The sequence below is a fragment of the Paroedura picta genome, chromosome 2 (assembly GCF_049243985.1).
Source record: "Paroedura picta isolate Pp20150507F chromosome 2, Ppicta_v3.0, whole genome shotgun sequence".
Lineage (NCBI taxonomy): Eukaryota > Metazoa > Chordata > Lepidosauria > Squamata > Gekkonidae > Paroedura > Paroedura picta.
In genome coordinates this window covers 101,778,962-101,795,279 of record NC_135370.1, presented here as the reverse complement: position 1 = coordinate 101,795,279, position 16,318 = coordinate 101,778,962, and the positions used below count along the sequence as shown (strand labels likewise).

General features: G+C 42.0%; 1 long non-coding RNA gene across 1 annotated transcript; it reads left to right on the top strand.

Annotated features, from left to right (window-relative positions):
* Positions 1-63: 63 nt before the first annotated feature.
* Positions 64-16,032, top strand: LOC143830061 (uncharacterized). Its single transcript, XR_013228335.1, has 3 exons — positions 64-271; positions 2,299-2,452; positions 9,941-16,032. It is a non-coding gene; the product is annotated as an uncharacterized LOC143830061 (long non-coding RNA).
* Positions 16,033-16,318: the final 286 nt, after the last annotated feature.

The window sequence follows — 16,318 nt, the reverse complement described above, 5'->3', positions numbered from 1 at the left end:
GTCGAAAGGGAAAGCGCGAGAGCGCAAGGGCTGCTGGGAAGCGCAAGGAACCAACGTCACGAGAAGAGACGCGCGAGAGAGACTCAATAAACGGACAGAACTGCCCGGGGAGACGAGAGAAGACACCGGGGAGGGGGAGGGGTGGAATAATACGGGAGACGTTTTCTCTCCGAGATGTGGCCAATAGTGAGGCAGGAGTTGGTGAGTGCTTATAAATCACCGAGTGGCTGGCATGCATGGAGGACAGCTACACTGCATTCATTACAGACGGGTTGGTTTTCTGCGTTGCAATTTATTCCCCCGCTATTGGATCTCCCCCTCCCCCCCGCTGGCAGTGTTTCTGGTGTCCAGTCGGTTCCCAGCTTTTTCCTGTCAGCCACTGGACTCACGAGGAAATTAGGGAGAGACATCAGTGTCTACGTTACATGAATTTACAGCTATGTAACCTTAAGAGCTGCAGCCGAAACGCTGCTTGTCATCGCGTCTGTTAGTGCAGGAGTAGTCAACCTGTGGTCCTCCAGATGTCCATGGACTACAATGCCAGTGGATCCTTAATGGCTCACTTGCTGGCTCTCGTGGCCCATCCGCCTTGTCACTTTGTGTTCTCTCCGCCACAAATCAGTTTTTGTGGTAGGCCAAGATGAATGTTTCATTTGGCTTAGGCCTGCCTCTTGTGTAGATGAACAGAAACGTCTTGCAGCGAGATTTACTAGGCAAAGGGCAAAATGCTGCATTGCTCAGTCACCCAGCTCACAGGGGGGTGGGGAGACAAGGACTCTGCCTGAACCATCTCAGGCCTCATCATCTTCAGAGGCTGGGGGAGGATGTACTAAAAGGAATGACAAGAATGCCCACTGGAAGCCATGGGAGATGCTGGAAGAACCCTTGGAAATAATGGCAGGCACCAATGCCAACTGACTTGTGTGGGCTCCATTGAAATACATTACAGCAAAGAATCAGTATGTGTTGATTTAATGTTTCTCACATTTTTCTACTGTTCCATGTTGCTTGTTGTTTCACTTCAGTTATTATTGTTAATCTAAGTTACCTTTCTTGTTTTTATTCTGTTTTATGTGAACTGCCCTGAGCCTTCAGGAAGGGTGGTCCATAAATAAATGAATAAATAAAAACGTGGAATGGATTTTCCATTATGGTCAGATAGACTACTCTGGGCCTGGAATGACAGCCCTCACAGTGCAGTGACAGTTCCTGGTGTTATGTGCCACAAAGAGATATTAAGTCTTCAAACATGAAATAACACATTGTCTAGAGCAGAGGTCCCCAACACGGTGCCCGTGGATGCCAAGATACAAGCAACATTTTCCTGCGGCCCATCAGGTGTGAGGAGGGACACTTCCTCAGTAAGGTTTCTAATTAACTCTACAGATTTTTGAAATTATTTGCTTGAAAGCAGCTACCTTCACAATACAAGAAACTTTACTAGCTGAAGGTATGCTGTAGTTATAATTACGTGCCTGGTTGTACCAGCTGCAGTAGTAATTTTGTGTCAGAAGCTCCGTGCAGTGTCATAATTACAGAGCTGCCAGAGGCTGGAAAAGTTGGGGACCACTAACCAGGAGTATGCTAGTATCAGGGTCTATCATTATATACTGCACTCTGTCTTTACAGGTTCAGAATGCTTTTCCTATCCCTAGGGGGCATCATTCTACCCTGGAACCTGCCAGTGCATGCCCAGAACCCCCATGGTACTCCCAGGGGGTGTCATTCCAGGCCCAGAAATGCTCTCCTACTCCTAGGGAACATCTTTGCACTTTGGAAACTGTAATTCCAAGCCCTGAGTAGTCCCTCTGACTGCAATGGAAAATCCCTTCCACATTTTCTTTGCAACAGTTTTCCTACTGTAATGTATTTCAATGGAGTCCATGCAAATCAGTTGGCATTTATGCCTCCCATTATTTCCAATGGGTATTCCAGTGGCTCCCATGGTTTCCACTGGACATTTAGCCATTCCTTTTAGTACAAGCCAGCTCTGGGGACCTCATTTCTCATCACCTGTTAACCTGAGGGGGACTTTGGCCTTTATTAGTCTTCAGTCACAGCTTATAATGTTGTGTGTTTATTAGTTATATCAAGTTCACAATTTTACAAAATCTTCTAGCCTCTGTTTTCCATATGTGCTCCCATCCATTAAGTAAATCCTATTATTTGTGCTCTATTTGTGGGGAAATATTAATCCCTATTTTTACATAAATGGGGAAGTAAAGGTGCTGTATGGATTGGAATAACTTGCATTAACTGTTAACACTGTTATATATTCATGTCTTTTTTTTTTTACAGGACAAAGTAAAAATGAAAAGACAAACATGGCTGTTGCATCATATATTGTGTAAACAAACTGAAGGTCGAAGACTAGTAAATATTCACTGTCTTTCTACAAGAAACTTGGCTGGCTAGAAGCATGTGATGTAGCAATAAGATTTAGTAATTAGAGGTATGGTCGATAGAGTGGCGGACCCTTGGTGTTCTGGTTTTGAATCCCCACCTCTAACATGGAAGCTCATTGGGTGACCTTGGGCTTATCATACTCTCAGCCTTGCCTAACCTCAAGGTTACTATTGCATAGACAGTATTGCTGGACTCAGAAAAGGACCCCCCCTGAAACATGGAATGGACAGAAGACTTTTAGTGCTATCCCCTCATCCGGTTTCTCTAGTATAGAAGATATATAATTGATAAAAGCACCAGTGTAAGTGTTCTTCAAGCATTCTAATTGCACATATGTTCTTGATGTCAGTGGTAGGCCTCAGATTGCCATTTCAGGAATTAGCAATACCTGCTTTGAAGGAGGTGCTGTAAAGGTTCTCCATAGTCAGGCTACGTTAACAAGTGGATAAAACCTTGGGTGGAAGACTGATGTACTGAGACAGCTGCATACCTACTCATTGCTATGGTGGCTTGCAAAGCTGGGCATCCATTTTGGTCCATCAGTAAATGTAAGTCTTCCTGAGTGCAATATCTAATTACTAGCAAACAGCTGGGTGGGGTTGATTACTCTTACTGATTATGCCTAAATGTTTCCTGCTGTACCAGCTTGGGTAGCCTTCACACTGTGCAAGCCCTCTTGTCCACTCTGCCTAGATGCAATCACTTTTCTGGAGAGTCCCCTTAACTCTAGAGCCAATATATCCATAGATTGTCATCCTGGATCACCCTGAATTCCTGGACTTTACAATTATTTCATTGGTATTCTTTTGTGCTAGCTTCTATAACTATGGCTGATCTGTTAGCCAGAACTGCACAATCATATTCCCTCTGCTTGTTCAGAAGCTGCCAACTCCCCTTATTTTTCTCTGGAACTTTGGGGTATTTTCTTGCCACACAGGAATATTCCTTCACTGCCTTGCCTTATTTCCTTGGGATGTTGGGAAGCTCTGCCTAAAGTCTCATACCCTCCGCCTCTGGATCACTAAAACAGACAACATAGTCTATCCAGCTCAGCAGACTGAGGATAGGGAAACTGCTCCCCTGTTTATTCCTTTTTTAAGGAACATTCATCTTTAAATGCCTCCCCCTTTTCTACTCCTTGTTTCTGGTCCCTGGCACAGAATTCTCATTCAGCCAGAGGCTTAGCTGTCTTTTTCTTTCCTTTCATTTAATTCTTCATACAGATGTTCTTCTGCACATAACCATTTCATTGTTCTTACACTTGAGGACCTTTCAATTCCTGCACCCCTATAGTTCTCTCAATGAATTCTAATCCTTGTTTTGGAAAAGATATGGATGTTACTGGTATGCTATTTCGATAAAGATCACTAAAGTACATGTGTGTCAGTTTTCCAAACTAGCCAGGCTGTGGAAATGAGAAGAGGGGTTTCCCCAGCTCAATTCCCTCAAATAGATCATGGTTCTGGGTGGGACTGTCATGTGATCAAGACAGAACAGAGACTGTCAGTGTAGAGTAGAATATCATTAACTGAATTACTTCTTTTATATCAGCTCCTTAAAAAAAACTTAAATAGTGACAGTGCTATATTTCCTGGAATGAAAGCAATAAGAGTTTAATAATTTGGTGTTTATGATTACAGTAGTTCTGATTACTTTTTCATTGCTGATTTGACTCTTGTATTCAGGACATAATTTAGAAAGAAGCTGCCTTCTGTGAATGACCTAATAATGATATCAAGTGAAATAACAAGTGTAAGAATTTAAGAAGTCCGTTATCAGGATATCCTTTCGGGGAACAATGATAGGGGTAGTGATGGCAGAATAAGAACAGGTAGTTTTGGATAGCACATCTAACTGTTTACAAATCTGGGTTGGGGAACCAGAATGTTTTTAGTTACACTTAAGACAGTATCTGAATTTACAGTTTGATAAAGGGAGTCCATCTTGGTTGCTTGACAACTCAATTTTTATATTGTTTTGAATATAATATTTAGGGGCTCACCCATGGCTACTTCCAATCTCCCCCTTCCCCCAATTCTAGATAGATGCAAGGGGTTTCTATCAGAGATAGACTCACCCATCCATTTGGGCCCTATCCTGTTGAGTACCAAAGGGTTTTTGCCACCAATACTCTTTACTGTTTGTTAGTCCACTGAAAGCAATTAGAGACTTGGGGCACAGTGTCATCAATATGCTGATGACATCCCCCTCAATATTTATCTGTATATAAGTCTTCAGATGCTGCTGACTCAAACCTGAACTCTTCATCTTGAAGCTGTAGTCACATGGCTAAGATGGAGCAAGCTGAAATTTAAACCAGAAGATACAGAGGTGATATTGGTCGGTATAGAATCATAGAATCATAGAGTTGGAAGGGGCCATACAGGCCATCCATCCCAACCCCCTGCTCAACGCAGGATTAGCCCTAAGCATCCTAAGCATCCAAGAAAAGTGTGTATCCAACCTTTGCTTGAAGACTTCCAGTGAGGGGGAGCTCACCACCTCCTTAGGCAGCCTATTCCACTGCTGAACTACTCTGACTGTGAAAAACTTTTTCCTGATATCTAGCCTATATCGTTGTACTTGAAGTTTAAACCCATTACTGTGTGTCCTCTCCTCTGCAGCCAGCAGAAACAGCATCCTGCCCTCCTCCAAGTGACAACCTTTCAAATACTTAAAGAGGGCTATCATGTCCCCTCTCAACCTCCTTTTCTCCAGGCTGAACATTCCCAAGTCCCTCAACCTATCTTTATAGGGCTTGGTCCCTTGGCCCCAGATCATCTTCGTCGCTCTCCTCTGTACCCTTTCAATTTTATCGACGTCCTTCTTGAAGTGAGGCCTCCAGAACTGCACACAGTACTCCAGGTGTCGTCTGACCAGTGCCGTATACAATGGGACTATGACATCTTGTGATTTTGATGTGATGCCTCTGTTGATACAGCCCAAAATGGCATTTGCCTTTTTTACCGCTGCATCACACTGCCTGCTCATGTTTAGTTTACAATCCACAAGTACCCCAAGGTCTCGTTCATACACAGTGCTACCTAGAAGCGTATCCCCCATCCAGTAAGCATGCTTTTCATTTTTCTGACCCAGATGCAGAACTTTACACTTATCTTTATTAATTTGCATCTTGTTCTCATTTGCCCATTTTTCCATTGTGTTCAGATCTCGTTGAACTCTGTCTCTATCTTCCGGGGTATTTGCCAGTCCTCCCAATTTGGTGTCATCTGCAAACCTGATGAGTAGTCCCTCCACCCCCTCATCTAGATCATTAATAAATATGTTAAAAAGTACCGGGCCGAGCACCGAGCCCTGAGGTACCCCGCTACTCACCTCTCTCCAGTCTGATGAAACACCATTGACAACAACTCTTTGAGTGCGGTTCTCTAACCAATTCCCTATCCACCTAACGATCTGAAAATCCAGATTGCAGTCCTTCAACTTATCCATCAGAACATCATGGGGAACCTTGTCAAAAGATTTACTAAAATCCATGACTGATGTTCTAGAAGAAAATATTGATGGCTGGCTGGCATGCACACATTACACCTGTTTTAAAGCAGTTTATTTATTTATATTCGTATTTATTAACCATTCCCAGACCCAGCCGGCTTGTGACAGTTTACAATAAAAATCTTAAAAACCCACATCAAATGCCAAGCTAAAGAGTCAGATTGGTGTAGAGGTTAAAAGCAGTTGCCTCTAATCTGGTGAGCTGGATTTGATTCCCCACTTCTCTGCATGCAGCTAGCCGGGTGACCTTGGAGTAGTCACAGTCCTGTTAGAACTGTTCTCACAGAGCAGTTCTGTCAGAGCTGTCTCAGTCCCACCTACCTCACAGGGTGTCTGTTGTGGGGAGGGGAAAGGAAGGCAATCATAAGCTTCTTTGATACTCCAGGTAGTGAAAAACAGGGTATAAAATTGTTGTAACTGAATACAATTTAAAATACTAGTTCTTTACTGTGAAGTCTGGGTAGGATGACATCCAGCAATACCTTTTAATGAGTGGCCAGCCAAATACTTCCCCTGAATCTTTGACCAGCTATCTAGCAGTGGTGGCAGAGTGGCTCCAACAAAGCTGCCTGAAGCTAAATCCCTTGAAGACAGAGGTCCTGTGGCTGGGTAGGAAAGAACCAGATGAGGAAGTGCATTTTCCCTGTCTGGATGAGGTGCAGTTCTAGGCTATACTGGCCTCAGGAATTGGGAATGATCCTGGATACTTCGTTGAATATGGAGGTGCAGGTCACAAAGGTAGCTTGCCAGGTGTTCTTCCATCTATAGCAGGTGAAGTTGCTAGTGCCCTATTTGGCTACAATGATCCACTCCATTACTGGTGCAGAAATTACAACGGGTGCAGAATGTAGCTGCCTGGGTCCTTATGAGGACACTATGGAGAATGCACATCTAACCTGTCTTGCAGCAGCTGCGCTGGCTGCCACCTGAGTTCCCAATCTGGTTTAAGGTGTTGGTTTTAACCTTTAGGCCTTACGCAGTCTAGCACCCATGTACATGAGGGACCCCCTCTTCGTATGCATTCCCCCTCCGAAGAGTGCTCTGCTCAGCAAATTTCAACCAGCTGATGATCCCTGGCCCTAAAGAGGTGTGCCTGGCCTCAACCAAAGCCTGCACTTTTTTGGCCCTGGCTCTAGCCTGGTGGAATGAGCTGCCAGCAAAGATCCTGGCCTTCATGGAGCTTCCAAAGAGCCTGCAAAATGGCACTCTTCCACCAGGCATTTGGTTGAAGCCAAGGGTAGCACCTTTACCATCTGTATGAGCCCCACATAATCTACCTGGGGATCTCACCCAGGCTGTGTGCCCCCATCCTGAACCAGGCCAAACAGGAGACCACCACCAAGAGTAGGCCTTGGCTCATCAAGAGTAATGATCCTTGGATGGAGCGACTATGGATTAAACTGTATGTTGATTTTAGTAGGAATGTTTAGGTTTTAGATGTGTCTGTAATTGGACCGTTTTTACGCTTTGTTGTAAGCTGCCCCAAGATTTTTGGAAGAAGGGCAGGCTAAAAGCCGCTACATGAATAAATTCTCCATATGAACCTATTCACCAGTTATACTGCCCAGGTCAGCTTCTCTTCACAGTTCCTTCACTTGGGCTGTGGCATTCCACAAGAACATGCATTTGTCTTGTTGCAGCGGCATTAGGTATAAATGAAGTAAGTAAAATAATGAAGATAACTTGCACAGTCTGTCCTGTTTCTATCATGCAATAGACAGTGCTTCATTTCTACTGATCAGCCCTCAATATGTATAACAAAGCATGGTCAGAAGTAGGTTTTCCCCACTTCTGGTGCAGCTGTGAGCCTTGAAAAGGCGATGCTGAGGGGGTTTTGTTTGGGAGGGGCCCTAAGAAAGTGAGTTTGTGCGTTTCACCAGGAGCCTTTCCAGAGGGCCCTAGGCAGAATGGGGTGATATCACTTACTTTTACCTCCTCACTGCAGTATCCCCAATTATAGGTATTTTTATTCTTGGAAGTCCTTCAATGCTCAGCATGTTTTGGGGGATGGAGAAAGGAAAGAAGAGATTCCCCCACTGACACCAAGATCCAGCTTCATAAATTTCATTAATACAGATCTAGCATATTCTAGGTTTTCCAGAGATATAACTAACATGTGGAAGTTAAACATTTTGAAAAGTGATTAGATTAAAAAGGAAAATGCAAAGTTTAGGGATTTCCATGTCAATAAAAATACCAGTGTCACTGGCACAATAGGGCTGCTTTCCTAACTATGCATTGGGAAGTAAGTTCCATCGCTTTCTTAAAAAATAGTGTCTTTCTGGCTCAGTGGAACCTGGCCTGCTCAACATGTGATTAACCTATGTTGGTGTGAATGTGCATGGCCTCAAGGCATCCAATTTGGAAGTGTGCTTTTATTCTGGTAGCTACTTTCACCCAATAATAGCAAAGGTATACCTTACGTTCCTACCAGCCTGTATGCCACAGAGACAAAGTATCTCCTTCTGCCGTCTGCACAAGAAGTCATCGCAAAATCAGCCACTAGTATTGTCACCTGATGGTGTGGACATTTTCTCCTGTTTGGTCATTCTGTCTTAGATCTGGAAAGTCAGTCTCACAGAAGCTGTTTAGGTAAGTTGTTTTTCTTACCTGCTTTCCATAAGCCTACATAGTGAAAAGGTTGCTTTTTGGCCAGAGCAAAGGGAGTGTTTTTCTCTCGGATCTGAGCCTAAATTAAAAATCCACCTTAATTTTAAATTATAGGTGAAATAGCATGAACCATTTGTTTTAAAACTGTCTTTGAACCTATTCCCCTTGCTTCTGTTCTAAAATGAATGAATGAAATAGAACTATTGTCCTGGCTGCTGAATTTGCAGGCCAGAAAATTCTTCTACATGCCTGGCTGCTCTTCTATATTATCTGGCTTCCTGGAGATAGATAGTAAAACAGAATAGCTGTTTGTCTATTGGAAAATGCAATGCTCTGAAGCCTGCCCAGGGAAATGTGCTTATGATCGCCCCAGGGTCCAAAAAGCTCCCAAAATGGTCTTTTCTGGAAAAACAAGTGCTAAAAGGTAATAACAGCTATTTGAGTTCAAGTCAGAACAGGTGAGAATCTGAGTCCAGGTAATCTCAGTTCTGCCTAATGCTTGTTATTGGGTATGGCAGTAGCCCTATGCAGACAAGCTGTCTGCACCATAGATGCAGTACATAGGAAGGAATAGTGGCCTCAAGTGTGCTGGCCCTGCCTCTATGGATGCCATGTAAATGTCTTGGCCATTGTGCAAAAGGGAGGTGGAGGGGGGTGTAGAGCCAGCCTGCACATGCCTTCTTCTCCCTCTCCATGTGATGAGTCCACATGGGCTTCTGATTGCAGTGCCTTTTCTCCATTTTGAAGCATGGTTATGAGAGCAGCCCCATTGTGCCATTGTCACTTCTATATAACTCTAAGGTTTGTGCACAGTTTGGTGTCTTGAAGATTTCATCTGCCCTTTCTCCAAGGAACTGAGGACAGCGTGTGTTGGTTTTCCTCTCCTCTCTTCCCAAGTTAACCTTGAAACACCCCTGTGAGGTTGGTTATGATGTGAAATAATGACTGATCCAAGATTGGCCCATAAAATTCTTGGCAGACTGGTGATTTCAACTGGGTCTTCCTGGACTTTGCCCAGTGCCCTGAAGACAACAACGCACTGACATGCGCTCATAATGGAGCCCTGTGTAGCTAACCACTGAAGTAATCGAAATAGTAAAGCAGCTGATGAAGTAATGGAATATCATGTTGAAGAAATATGCCTCAGGCCAGGCCTTTGCATTGCAAAGTTTTTTAAGAAAGTCTGAATTATAGAGGATTATTATGAGGTTTAACATTTGCCATGCAATCTATTAGGATTTGGTATCAGTTCTGTAGACTTTGTACTAATGCTGCTCCACTAGATGGCAGCATGGCACAAATGTCTTTTACTCCTTTACTCTGAAGGAACTAGTAATTCTTTTACAGGAACTGCGAAGGAACTAGTAATTCTTTTCTATACACCACTGTGTTTTCTGTTCCTATTTAGTCTGAAGGCGTTACATGCAAGCTTGTTCTATGTCCATACACAATGTGTTGCAGAAGTCCTGAGTTGGAGTTCTAGCTGCCTCAAGTATTCATTGTGCAGGATCCAGCTCAGAATCTTGGATACCGCCGTGGAAGCTAGACTCTCCCCTCATCATGCCATGTTCAGTTGCGACTGGTGCGCGACTGGCAGACTACACTGACTGAGTGGGAAGCCTTCAGTTACATACCGTTTGGGTTCCAGCATATAGCCTCCGTTCCCTGCTAGCAGGCTACAGACTGTATCCCAGGCATGTGCCTTATGAGCCCTGGGCTGCTAAAATATTGTTTAAATTTCTGTTGTTCTATGCATTAGACTTGCAGTTTGACTTTGAAGGTTTCTTCTGAAGAAAGTGTGCATTGCACCCTTGCAACTGTAACATTTCTTAGTGAAGGCACTCACACATTTCTTAGTGAAAGCAGATGACAATATTTCTTTATTTACAGCAATGTCTGCAAAAATGCTACATGCTGCAGGAAGTATCGGTATATACAACTCTGTTCTTCACTAGGAAACTGAGTTTGGGCTGGGGTCATGTATTGTAAGCTTTTTCCATTCACAGGGACTCCTACTAATTTCTATGGAACAAAGTTAGTGAGCGTTTGTAGAGGTCAAAACTGGCCCACTGAGGACAGTCAGGTTTTGCCACATCCCAATAGTGTCTTCAGGTGTGCCCTTTTGTTTTATACTTTAAATGTGAACCTTTGGCAAGAACTTGGTAGTGAGGACAAAACCTGCCACCCACCATGTCTGGCAAAGGGTGGTCTGCTGAAAGTGACCTCGTGGTGGGGTATAAAACATTGATTTGTTTTGGTATCATGCTAGCTAAATATATGAGGAAGATATCTCAGAAGGACGAAAAGTTAATATTACTTGGTTGTAATCAGCAAGCGCCTGTTTAGTGGTACTTTAAATGACAATGCCCATAGCATGGGGTTCCTGCTACAATCTGCACCAATCTTAATAACTTCAGGATTGTTATTAGTTAGTGGGTGCAGTAATGGAAGCCCCTGCAAAATTCTTTGCCATCCAACTCAGAGCAACTATTCTGTTTTTTGCCAGCTGTCGGTATGCCTCCTAGCATGTCTGACACAATATTTTTTGAAGGAAATCAGTAATTGCTATTTACTGTATTTTAGTTTGTGCTTCTTCCACAAGTAGCAGTCTCTAGAGCCAATTGATGCTGCAGTCTGGAGAAAAAATAAGCCTGAGCATAGTAGCATATGTCACTGTTACTAAAACAGAAACATCTATAGAAAATGCAGTTGGCTTACTGGATTAAATATCGTTTGCTGACTGCCTCTAGCTAATTTTTCAGAGCTGACAGTTACACCTATAAAAACAAGTGGCTATCTGCTTTTAAATCTTTCTAGCTTACATTCTTTCACCCTGTTTTTATACTTAGGCCATTTCCCAAAACACAGCATGCCAGCCTCAGTCCTGCAATGGGGGTGTGTCTAAATATTTTCAACAGCTTGTGCAAGTACGCTTGTGAAAATATAAAAGGCTGACTCCAAATGTGCAGCTGTATTTGTCGCAAGAAATGGTGTGCCTTTTTAAAGAGTCTTAAAATACTAGCAATGTCTGACTGTCCAAAATATCTGATCTCACAAAACTTTGCATCTTAAATCCTTTTTAGTTTTATTCTCACTCTTTAGTTACACTTTAGTCCACAAATGATTCCAGAAATGAGTCATAAATAACAATCTGAAGTGGGGCAATATTAGCTTGGAAGAGACACCTTATTTATGTAACCAATTCCAGACACGGTGTTCTAAGTGACAGAGCTTTACCACAGAACACTCCTCCAAATAGAATAGTACACTCTAAAATTATATATCAGCATCATTGGAATAAAATGTTTTCCTCAGAACTTCTCAAGGATTTCAAGCTGAAGCTATTTTGTGCTCCTTGAGAGAATGTTCAAATATTTATTCTCAGGATCTCACACCTCATTAATTGCCACACCTTTCTACCTAATAAGGAAACTCGAGATTATTGAATTTTTTTAAAGTCTATAAAAATGTGAAACTTCTTTAAACAGTCAAATTCTACAAAAGCTGCAGGAAGGTCTGTCACTAAAATTAGCCTATATTCTACAAGGAGCAACAACAAAAGTCTTGTCAGCAGTGACAGTTTACTGCTCAAAATACTACATTAGTTGCCAAGCCAGTAAACCGAGGTTATGAGACTTGCATCCTTTGCCTCTGATATGCTGCTGCTAGTCCTGGGCTTGTTTTGGACCTACCCATCCACCTTGGGTAGCAAGGGGGGTACTTGGAATGGCCCACCATACACGAAGTCAGACTACTGTGCATTTAAGATCAGTAGGATCAACTAACATAGGCAGAGTTCTTTGCCAGTCTTGCTACTTGAGAACTGTAACTGGCAGATATGGAGCCTGGGTGTTAAACCACTGCTCCCCCTGCACAGATGCTCAAAACGTTTGAATATCAAGACAGAAGTCATTGTGCCTCACTATGTGAGAAACATATTTACTTGCATGGTGTCAGCCTAATCTTTTGTCCATTTGACAAGGAAAACTGCAAGTAGAATTTTTTCTTTTGCTTGACTATGTCCATGTTGAACTGGAGAAGAGTAAATATGCATTTGTTGACCCTTTTATGCCATGAGTAGTAGCATATCGTCTACTGTTGATCATCTACCTTAGTAAATAAGATGTGCTGATAATCATGGGTCACTGAAATACAAAAATAGGAAACAGAGCAAAATCACATATTGTTAGATTTGGACTAGGAGCATGAAATGAAGCAGGTGATCAACTAAGAATTTTGTTAAGGCAGCAATTTGTCCACTGCAAATATGTTTCAGGCAGCATCGACACCACCAGGTGGCCAATTTTGAAATCAAATAGATTATATAATTAGAAGCAGAAGATGGAGAAGCTCTGTTCTCTCTGATAAAATGAAAACAAACACTGATTGTGGTACAGACCATGATTGTTAATATAAAAAATTAGAATACAGCTGCAGAAAAACACCATAATATTCTTACTGCCAAAATTCAATCTAAACAACATTGTTGAGCAGTGTAATGACTTTGTAAAGAATAGATCTGCAATGCTAAGTTCAAGTGAATGCAAACCAGAACTATTGGTTGAAACCGGAACTATTATCAAAGAAGAACGTGCAAAAATTACTACTATAGTCCAACGATATGAAAAGCTTCAATGGATGACTGGTAGATGAGGAGGAAGTAGTGGGCACACTTGGTAGTAGCAACAATATGAAAAAAACATTTTAATCACAGGATTATATAGGGAATGCCTATCCAACTTCAGGATGTGAACTGTTCTGCTGGACAAGTCATGAATGACAACATGGAGCTAGAGTTCAGCAGACACCTTCCTTACTTTCCAGACAGCGCCTCTGCTCTTGATTCCAGCAGGGCCTCATACACCTGTCCTGTTCCCAATTCCATCCCTCCACTGGATAGCTCTTCCTCCTCATCCTCCTCCAGAGGATGGTCCCATTGACCCACATAAATGAGCCAATGTTCCATGGCCCAGTTCATAGGGCACCAAATAATCGGTGGAGCCAAGTGTACCTGTTCCAGACCAACAGTCAACATCCTCTCTTTTGCATTTATACTTCATGAAAGAACCTACCAAGATCATTTTGGCTGCATTTGTTCACCATCAGATACTGAGCTATCATTAGCTTTATTTTAAAACACTTGTGGCATTGTTGAATGTGTGTATGGGATGAACATGCTTCACACAATCTTCTGGATATGGATAATCATTGTTTCTTCAGAAAGGACAGCATGCCTATATCTGGTGCACATCTACTGAGAAGTAAAATATCTGCATCTTGCTCCTTTCAGACAAAACGGCAATGGGGCATGTATCAGGAAAATTGCATGTAGTACATCCATTTCATACCTGCACCACGCATGCAGCATCTGACAAGGAAAGCAATCATTCATAAATGGCTTGTCTAGTCCAACTGATGAAAACTGAGTCTCAAATTATTGTAATACCATAATGTTAGACTGATAACTAAATGGTGTGTGGATGCAACTTTATTTGCATGCTTTCTTGATTATGCCTAGATTAGCAAATTGAGATTAATACCTTATTTGGGACAAAAAGGATGATTCCAGGTCTCAAAGCAGTTCTGCATTGTTTGAGATGGTTTGCTCAAGTTGATCCTAAGAATCATGGATGAGGCCATTGGTCTTTGCTAACATTAAAATATAGTCCTATATTGTTCACTGCAAATATGGTCTTTGCTTCCACACAACTTCCACAAGAGGTTTGAAAGCTATTCAAAATTGGTAGAAACGGCTGTATTGGTATCAAATCGGCTGTATTCAGTCCTTTAAATGTAATGTGTTCAGAAGTGGGAATAGGGTTGTCAACTCCAGTTTGCAAAATTTCTGGATATTTCATGGTGGGCTTCTCTGTCCCTTCCTCAGAGAACTCAGCTGGAGTGGTCACTCAGCTGGTTTCTGGACCAGGCCTTGCTTCATTGTTGGTAGAGATAGACCCTCTGTGGTATGGCTGGGATTGCCCCCTGTTCTACAATGCCTGTGCAGGTGGCTCAAAACATTGCTACTGCCACAGTTCCCTCAGGATTGCCTTCCAATGTAGTCGGGATGTGGCCCTTTCCCTTCTATGCAGATTTGCAGGTGAGGTGCCAGATGATTGGAGGCGGGTGAAAGTTGTCCCCATCTTTAAGAAGCCCTAGTATCAATATAAAAAGTATATAAAAAGTCATTTTTATTTATCTGGTCAATTGCATCTATGCTTTTTCTTTCCTATGTAATTTGCAAATGAAACAAAATTGCAGTGTGCTGTTTTAGTTGCATCTGGGCAGATATCACAACAAATAGCAATGCAGTGTTCTGTGGGCAACTGTGATAATGACATACACATAAATACATGATTACTCTGTATGCAAATATGAAATAATCTTCTGTACTTTCCTACTCAACTCACCATTTTGAGTGCAGCAGTGGCAATAAAGAATAGGAATCTAGCAGCCTTTTTAGTCAACAGGATACCATACAGCTGTTATCCTGAAGGCAATGATGCCGTTGGCAACTATGAATAATTCAATGTGTATGTGTTAAGTTGTTTTCAATCTATGGCAATCTTATGAATTAGTGACTTCCAAAACATCCTGTGATTAACAGATCTTGCAAACAAGAGGGTTGTGGCTTCCTTGATTCAGTCAATCCATCTCATGTTGGACTATCCTCTTTTCCCGTTACCTTCAACCTTTCCTAGCATTTCTGTCTTTTCCATAACTCTTTTCTCATAATGTGACCAAAGAACAGTTTAGTCATTTTCTTTTATGGAGCATTCAGGGTTGATTTGATCTATGACTAGGGAAATCCAAAATTTAATTGATCCAGGGTATCTGGGGTTCGGGGGGGGGTATTTTTTTTAGGTAGAGGCAACAAAATTGCAGCATAACTATTGATGGCTCTCCTTGGAACCTCCTAAAGGTTAAAAAAAAAAAGAACCAGGAGGTCCAGTTCCATGGGCCCCCAAAGAAGGTGCCCCCATCCTCTATTGGTTTTATTAGTGGGGAAAAGGCATTTAAATGGCTTGCGATCCCTTTAAGTGCCTTTTCCAAGTGGTGAGTTCACCAGGAAGGTGTTTAAAGGGATCACAGTTGTTGGAATTTTAATCAACAAGTAATTTGGTGAAGTCAGCTCCGAAAGGTTGTTGTAAAGTTGTTGGGCTGCTAAGTGCTCACTAGTGATAATGGTCACTCTGGGATTGCAGTGGAAAAATTTCATGCACATTGTTGGGGATTCTTTTGTTTAAGATGGGCTCCTGCCTACTTCCTCATACAGTATTTTTCAGGCCTGGCTATTTCAGATAGTCAAACAAAATACACCAATCTATATCTGTCTGAAAGAATAGGCAGGAAATACAATAAGATTTTTGATGGTTTTTTTTGGCTTGGATATAGCTGACTGCACACCTCTATTTTGACTATACTTATTTATATTTTTGGCACTCCATTGTATCTGTAAAACTGTAAAAAAGAATTCAAATAAATTAACCTTTCTCCTGTCAACTTTCTTCACTGTCCAATTTAACTTACCCAAATGTAGTAATGGGGAATATTATGGCATGAATTAACTTCATCTTGGTTGCCAGTGACATATCCTTATATTTAATGTTTTATATCTCCTTCAGGGCTGACCTTACACTTAAGAATTTTTCCTAGCTCCTTCATAATTTCTCTACCCTGTTTCTATCCTTCTGATTTTTTGGTTGCAGTTTCCCTTTTGGTTGATGATGGAGCCAAGGAATAAAGCATTTTGAACCGGTTTTGTTTCTTCATAGTCAACCTTAAAGTT